Source organism: Nannospalax galili, unplaced genomic scaffold (genome assembly GCF_000622305.1).
Source record: "Nannospalax galili isolate Female #2095 unplaced genomic scaffold, S.galili_v1.0 scaffold1416, whole genome shotgun sequence".
In the NCBI taxonomy this organism is placed as follows: domain Eukaryota; kingdom Metazoa; phylum Chordata; class Mammalia; order Rodentia; family Spalacidae; genus Nannospalax; species Nannospalax galili.
Genome location: NW_008338643.1, coordinates 425,594 through 434,254, shown reverse-complemented (window position 1 = coordinate 434,254; position 8,661 = coordinate 425,594). Strand labels below are relative to the sequence as shown.

Genomic DNA, 8,661 nt, shown 5'->3' with positions numbered 1-8,661 from the left:
AGGGGAGGAGGGGGAGGAGGAAGAGGAGGAGGAGGGAACAGGAGAGCTGGAATAGACAATGGTGGTCTTAGGATGTGGTGGAGAAATGTCCTGAAACTAATTTCAAATCTAATAGCAACATCAATAATCACAGAAACAAGGATGCTTTGCTTTATTAAACTTGGATATTCAGAGTTCCTGCTTATTTCCTTTCTGAATCAAAAAATCAATACTATGCTGTTTTAACCTAAAGAAGAAGCCCCGAACAATTCAATTTCAGTAGCTCAATCAATCACACGAAGCCCATGGCCAGTGTTGTTAGGTGGATGAGGTCTCCTCTGGCTTTCTAGAATTTGCAGTATGAACCTGAGATACTTCTTCTCCTTTCTACATATTGTCCCTAAAATGAATCAAAGGACAAGAGAGATGTAATGTATTCATTATTATAAAGTAAAGTGACGAAATCTACAAATAAGAAGAATTATCCCGCTGGCTCCCCAGGTCCCAGCTTCTCTGACCTCCGTGTCTGCCTCTGTGGTCTTCATTCTGGACGTCAAGGGCAAGCCCTGATCTGCCGCAACTACAAAAGCCGTGTGCGAGTGACTGAGATGGAGCACGGGTCCGGCTACTGAGCCACAGCTGTGTGCACTTCCGGTGGATCAAACACAGCAACCTCTGCCTGGTGGCCAGTACCGTGAAGATGCCAACGCTCTCCCTACACAGACTGTGACGGTCCTCTGTGCTGGAGGAGGAGCGCATCCCAGACACCTTCCTCATTGTGCGAGCGGCTGGGCGAAGTGATGGGCTTTGGCTTCACGAAGACCGAGGACAGCAAGACCCTCCCGGAGTACATCACACCACAGAGCAACGAGCTGGAGGTAGGCAAGCCGCGGGTGGGGTGCTACCCGGTCACCAACGCTGTGCCGTAGCCCTCCGAGGGGATCAAGAACAAACAGAAGGAGGCGTTCATCGACGTTACAGAGTCTGTTAGCCTCCTGGTCAGTGCGAACGCCGTGTGTTCCTCAGCAGGATCGTGGGCACCATCATGCTCAAGGTCTTTCCCAGATAGCAGAGCGCGGCTGGGCCTCAGAGATCGCATGCGCGTTAAGCTCTCTGGCCTTTCAGGCAGCAAGAACAAGTCGGTGGAGCTAAAGATTGTGAAATTCCACCAGTGCTGTGGCTTTCCGGCTGTGACAACAACCACACCATCTTCATTCACCGCCCCCCACCCCAACTTTGAATTCATGTCTCATGTCCTAACACCTCAGCCCCCAAGTCAAACCCCTGATGTGGACAGAATCAGTTACTGAGCAATTCTCCCACTGCCATGCGGAGATCATGGTCAAGGCCAAGGGGCAATTTAAGAAGTAGTTGGTGACCAAGGATGTGGAAATTTCTGTGATTGTACCCAGTGACATGGACACTGCCCATCAAGACCAGTGTGGGCAGAGTATGTACCAGAGAAGAATGTTGTCATCTAGAGTGTAAAGCCCCTACCAGGGACAAGGAGCACTTGATGGGTACCCATTTTGGTTCCCAGCATAGAGATGGAAGGGGCAGAGGGCCTGCCACCCACCTGGGTCAAGTTTGAAATTCTGTACTTTACCGTCTCTGGCATCCAGGTCTGTTACACGAAGATCACTGTGAAAAGCAGATACCAGGCCTGCTCTGGGTTCACTATAGCACACAGTGGCTATTATCAACTTTGTACCTGCTGAAAGGGAGAAGTGGGGAGTTACACATGGGGTCTGGTTGTAGGTTTTAGAGAGAGGGAGAGGGTGTGTGTGTGTGTGTGTGTGTGTGTGTGTGTGTGTGTGTGTGTGTATGTGTGTTGGGTTTGGGTACTGACAAGTTCTTACTTCCAGCATTGAACCTCTTTTATCCTCGAGCTGTCTGGGATGGTTTCTCTGTGCCCCTTATTCTTAGGGTCCCCCCTCCAACCTGATTTTGTATGAAGAACTAACTACAAGAGGGGTCGAAAGCCCTCATCACAAGTGCCTTCTAGCAATGACTTGCCTTGGGGATCTTAGGGGCCCTTCTTTCATAGCTACGGAGCCCAGAGACCATGCTTCCCCCCCTCTGAGTTTGAATATATCATTGAAATGAATTTAAACTGCATAAAAGAAGCATATCAGTTTAAGCCTATTACCTACCTGTCCTGTTGTATCTTTCTTTGGGTACAATTGCAATTAACCAACACTGCAATGGGCCTTTAGAATAAAAGGGAAGGGGACTGGAGAGATGACTCAGTGGTTAAGAGTCCTTGCTGCCTCTACAGAGGACCCAAGTTTGGTTCCCAACACTCCACACTGGGTGGATCACACTGCCTGTAACTCCAGCTCCATGGGGATCAGATGCCCTCTTCTGGCCTCTGCAATCGCCTGCTCTGTGTGCATTTACTTACCCTCCACACACACGTTCACATAATTTAAAAAATAAAATCTTTTTAAAAAGAGTAGCGGGGAAGTTTGTCACTCCTGTGGATGAATCAGCTCCCCATACTTAGAGCAGGGATGCACCTGTCAGGTTGCTGGTTTGTGGCTGACTCTGCACTGGACTCAAGTCTCTACGATCACACTCTCTTGATCATTTCAAAGCTGGTTACTGAGACAAGATGGAAATGTAGCTTTAAAGTTGAACCGAGTACAGAGTTTGGAATGAAGTGTAGTATTTTCTTTGTCTGAGCCTTTGCCTACCAGTGGGAAAGAGTATATTCCACTCTATGAGAAGTGTAAAGACAGTCTTAAATGGAAGTACAGCTTGGGATATAGGCCCTTGGAAAGAAATCACACAGAAGCTGGCATGCAAACAAAACACAGCCGAGCTTCCTGGCTAAGTTCCCTGCCATTGGGGTGAAGCATCAGCTGGGGACACTTCAGAAACTTCTTTCAAAGGATTTTGATTCAGAATCACCCATAAAGACTTGATGAGTTTTAACGTTTGTGGGAGCAGCTGACCAGAGAGAATGCAGCCACTGCCAAGTGGCTTTCCTGTGGACTGAGTTTGCCCTCCGACCAAATGTCTGTCTCCCAACAGAGGGACATAGTTCCGCAGCTCTTACATGCACAAAACCTGTCCTGAGCTCATTACTCAAACACCTCCGGACTTTGACCCCATCGAGAGCCCTAGTGGAAATATCTAGGCAGTATTCCCTGAGAGCCCCTGAAACAAAATGGCAAGTAGGTCTATAAATAAGCATATCTTTTTGGATTTTAAGTGGATCAGAGCCTCAGTTACACTTGGAGTATATGTAGAGATTACAGAATGCATGGCTTTCCTGAATCAAGGAAACGATAGATAAGTTTCTTTTGCTTTTAATATAATAATGCAATTAAAGCAAAAATACTCATTTTTATATATTTTTTGCCTTCTCCAACTAGGAACCCTGCAATATGTTTAATGATGGGGGATGAAGCCCAATGGGGGATGAAGCTCCTCGGGGACACAAGTACTGAATCACATTTGCACTTGCGTTACTTAAGTTAGGCATTGAGTGAATGCAGTCAGGTAGAGAGTGCGGCTGGGTTTTTCCACATAGGAACATGAGGATAGAAAACACCCACAAAGGGAGAATCATTCCAGCAGTAATATTAGTTGTAATATTTTGCTGAAAGAAATTACATTTCTCTAAGACTTGGGCAGAACTTAAAACTGTGTGTGCCTTTTGATGGTGCAATCTCACTTCGGAGAAACCATCTTAAAGAAATCATTTAAAGAGTCCATAAAGCTCTTTGAAACCTCTACAATTACCATGCAAAGCCCAGGCTTTAAAGATTGGAGACCTCTGGCCATGCAGCTGCCCCAGACCTGTGGGTGAAGTCCCCTTATACTTCCCAGGCAAAGTTGAGCTACTATAACCAAAGTCACATAACTGATCCTAGATAAAATATATGGCAATAGATGCTATAAAGAAACTTTTCTATAATTCCTTTTGTTCAGAAAAGCCATATGTTCTGTAATCTGTACATATAACCTAAGTATATATGTAGAATAATACCTAATGGAATTGTATACAAACTGTAGACCCACATGTTCACCACTGCAAACCATATTATGCAGTCTATTTCATTTGCCTGTGGAGGTTATTCTAACACCACAGAGTTGTCTACACCTTGAGGATTCTATTAACCAGTCAACAAATATATAGGAATCCATGGAACAACTAAGATGTAGTGAATGCCATAAGTAATCATGAGCGTTGAGTAGAACTGCCATAACAAAGCACCAAAAATTGGGTGATTTAAATAGCCAATGTTTATCGCCTCCCTGTTGCAGAGCTGAGAATTCCAAATTCAGAGTTGACAGTTGGTTCCTTTTAAGAACTGGGGTCGGGGGTCAGGGGGCAGAAATCTGGTCCCCACCTCCTTCCCTGGCTCGTCAATGATCTTGCCCTCTCTGTGTCTCTTCACATCATTTTGCCTGTATAAATGTCTGTCTCTATGTCCCAGTGTCCTGTTTTCATAAGAAAACATATTGAATTGACTCTCCCCTAATGAACTCACTTTAAGTTGATGACCTTGTCAGGACCTTCTCTCCAATAAGGTTAGACTCTGATAATCTGAATGTTTGGACTCTAACATACTACTTGAAGAGGGGGTTAAATGAAATCCATAATGATGGTTATAGATACTGTAAAGATATCCTTTAGGTTCAAAGGTGAGGAGCTCTCTCTGGACCTTCTGGTCCACAGAACACAAACATCTTTCTCTTCTGCTTGCTCTTTTATCTCTTCACACAAACTTCACACTTGGTGTTCATATAACACAGTTTGGGGTATAGATTGCAGTAGCAGCAACAGACTATGGCCTTTTGCACCTCGTCGATGCAGGCAAGAGTTACTAGGCCCAAATAGAAAAGAATGCCTTATGTCAACCTGCTGGGTCAGCAGAAAGGACAGAGGGCCAATAGTGTCAAGTACGCAGGGCCCCAGCTGTGTCACTACCACCAGCTGTGACTGTCCATCTCTGAGACGGAAGCTGTGATCCCCACCCTGTCACCCCACCCTTACTAGGACCCCAGATGTTTCACCCCATTATTACTGTTTCCCTCATCCTTGACACTGTGACTTTTCTATTACTTCCCCCATCAGGTCTTTCTTTAAGAGTCTTCTCTGAGTTTAGGCATTTTGGAAACAATAACGAAACTGCTAAAACAAAAGCTGGTAGAATGTCTTTTAGTGGAAGCTCTGTTCTGAGCACTGTAAACATATCACACGTTCTGATTCTCACCGACACTGGGAGATAGGCACTCTGCTTACGTTCATTAGAGACGAAAAGTCGAGCTATAAGTATGAAAAGTAGAGCCATAAGTGTGACTTAACAGTCGCATGAAAGTTAAGTGGATAAGGTGACATTTATGTCCAGTGCACACAACCAAAGTATGTAAGAAGATGGGTTTGGAAAAGGGCTCAGTGGATAAGAATGCTTGCCAACTTAAAAATCCCCAGTCCCACGTAGAAGGCCAGATATGGTCCTTTCCACACCTGTAACCCCAGCACTGGGGGTGAGGGTGGAGACAGGAGGATCACTAGGGCTTAGCTGGCTACCAGATTAGGCTCACTGAGAGATCTTGTCTCCATGGAATAAGGTGAAAAATGAGGGACCGGTGCCTCTGACATCCTCCTCTGGCTTCAGCATGGTCATGCACCCACCCATGCATACGTGTGCATGCCACACATGCAGAAACACAAAATTAAAAGGGGAAAGCTAAAAGTCTCTCTCCAGCGGTGAAAAAGCCGTCCATTCATTCCCTACCACACATGTGCATGCATCACCACTAAATGTCTATTTGAGGGGGAGGGAATTAGAATGCCATTTTAACCAAAAGCAAAGCCAGCTCCTGGCTTCCATGTTTTCCAATCTTTTTGAAACTTGTCCCTTCAGACTCACTGTAGCTAGGCATGATGGCACATTCATGTAATCCCAGGCCTGGAGAGGCAGAAGCAGGATCATCGGCACAAGCTAAAGGCAGCTTGTACTGTGTATCAAACTCTAGGCCAACTGGGCTACATAGTGAGATCCTGTCTTACTGTAGGTGAGCACCCGAGGAGGCACAGAGATGACGGCCGTGGGGCTACAGCGAAACCATTCACTTCTTCAGCATCGGATGTTGCGGACTAGCTCCCTGCCTTCCCAGGACAGAACTCCTCCTCAGTCTCCTGAATTGCTCAACAGGGAGGGTGTTTGCTTTATCAGCTGGGTGGGCTGCCTTTATCTTCATGCACAGAACTTGGCCAGCTGTTGGATGGGAGAGGTGAGGACAGTTGGAGCAGACACTGACAAATTTGTGGAGAGGCATCGTTTTATCCCTTAAGGCTTTTGCATTGAGAAAAGCAGGCCGGGCTGATGGTACATCTTAAAAGTGGCTGCACACCTTAGCAGGATGCTGAATCTTTCTTTCACTTGGTCCACCACAGCCTTGACTGCTGTCTCCATCTCCTTCCCCATGAGAGGCAACAGGGAGGTCACATGGGTTTTCCCTGGGTTTGCAAACTGTTCAGGTGTCATAAACGTCTAACCATCGCACCTGCCACTCACCAGTTGTTGAGTATGCCTCCTCAAATACAAGATGAAAATGGGCCCCATGGACTCAATTGCACTCCACTGTCATCTTTAAGATGTTGACAACACGAGGCATCTTAGATTCATTTTACTATTGTATTCTTATCTGTTTTTGCAGTGAGTGGGTGGATTGAACCCAGGATCTTGTGCATGCACGGCAAATGTTTTTCCACTGAGATACACGCCAAGCCCAATGCTGAGCTACTTACCAAGAAATTTGTGCAACCCTTCCCTCCCCAAGACCTCTCTACCAGACAAGGAAGGTAAGAAGGAAGGATGCCAGATGATTGCAGGGATCAGAGACTCATTGTTCAGAGGCTGAAAAGATAGATCCAAGGGAGCAAATGAAGATTTGAAGCTTCTCCGAGGGAAAGCACCATGTTCCCTCCCATAGGGGCACCTTCCGGTGATACCTGTGATATTGTAAGTCCAAAAGCTGGGATCCAGCTCTCACACCTGCTCCATCTGCCCATCACTGAGTGTTCCCTGAACTCTTTCCCTGAAAGAGCACTCCATGCCAGAGTCCAGAAAGAGCATGGGTATTAAAGTAGCTGCCATTTCAGATATGAGGAAAAACAAGAACAAAAACGATTAGATAATTCAGCACAAATGTCCTTCCTGGTTGACCCTAATCCAGCGTGCTCCTCAATGTAGAACCTCTCTAGGAGTTAGAATGTCTTCTTATATTTGTTTTGCTCTTTTTCTTTCTCTCTCTGCATGTCTTCTTGAATTCCGGTTGGCTTTTTGCCAACACTGTTTCCTTTTTTGACTAGTACAAATCTCACTGTTTGCATCGTTGAAATAAAATAGGTCAGTGGTAGAGCACTTGCTTAGCATGCTCAAGGCCCCGGGTTCCATCTCTCTGGCACTGCTGAAAAATTATTGAAATAGGAACATACGTCTTTGCCAAATCAAAACAATCGCAGCCTTGTAGCTAGAGAGATGGCTTAGTAGTAAAGCGCATTTGCTGCTCTTGCAGAAGACTCAGGTTCAATGGCAGCTCACAATCATCTGTAATTATAATTACAGCGTATTTAACACCCTTTCTGGCCCCCAAGGCTACTAGGCACCCACATGGTGCATATACACACATGCAGACAAAATACTCAAATACATTAAGAATAAAGATAAATATGTTTAAAAATCACAGCCTCATTTTCCATCTACTCAGGCCAAAATCTTGTATCATCTTTCTCTCTTGCGGGTATTACTGTCTCCATCAAGTCCTGCCCCTTGTTCAGAAGTACCTCAGAGTCTGTTGGTTTCTGCCCCAGGCCCTTGGTGTCCTGCCTCTCCTTCTACCCTGAATCATCTTCATCTCCTGCTTCGCTCTGCCCACTTCTCACACTGGTAGCTCCTGCCTATGCCAAAGGTAACCAGAGAAATACCAAATCCCCAGGAAGACTTGGCACCTGTTCCCACTCTGATTCTGTATTCTGCCTCTCCTAGTGCAGGAATATTTCATCAAAAATGTTCAGGCAAGAGAGAGACTGTGTCCTCGCAAGGAGGCTGGCCCACGAGGAGGCAGGTAGCTAGAAGTAGGATGTCCCAAAGCAGAAGAGAGGAAGCTCAAGGAGATGGTTTCTCGGTCCCTGTCTCCTTCCCTAGCTCCTCTGTGTGAAAATTAGATCCTGCAGTAATCATATTCACCATATCAATTTACATATGCATTATGGTTTATTAGCTCCCCAGAGTAAGGTAATTAGCATGCTCTATTCTCCAATTGTGAGTCCCCTTCTTTCCTTCCTGCTGGAGCTGAGCAGTATGCCCCATGGCTAGGATCCTGCCCCCACTCTCTCCCAGGTGTGTAATGGATGGGTTCCTGGGGCCTTGACTGCAGGCTCTAGATCTTGCCTGCTCTGCTCAGTCACATCGTCCCCTGTGCTGCCCACTTCACTATCTTCATAGAAAGCGCTCCACCATCACAACTCTCCTGTTTTCTCTGCATCCTCAGCCAGAGTTCAGGCAAATCAGTGGCCCCTGGCTTTGCACCACTGGTTGAATGAATCAGTTCTACCTACTTCCATAAGGCAAATCACTTTCTCTAATGGGAGAGGTACAGTGTAACAGGGTGATGGGGAAAGGCTGCATAAAACAAGGCTCAGACAACACATGCCAGTGA

At 46.0% G+C, this 8,661-nt stretch overlaps 1 pseudogene; it reads left to right on the top strand.

Annotated features, from left to right (window-relative positions):
• The window catches only part of LOC103734300, a 13,863-nt pseudogene extending 12,166 nt beyond the window's left edge, over nucleotides 1–1,697 (top strand).
• Nucleotides 1,698–8,661: the final 6,964 nt, after the last annotated feature.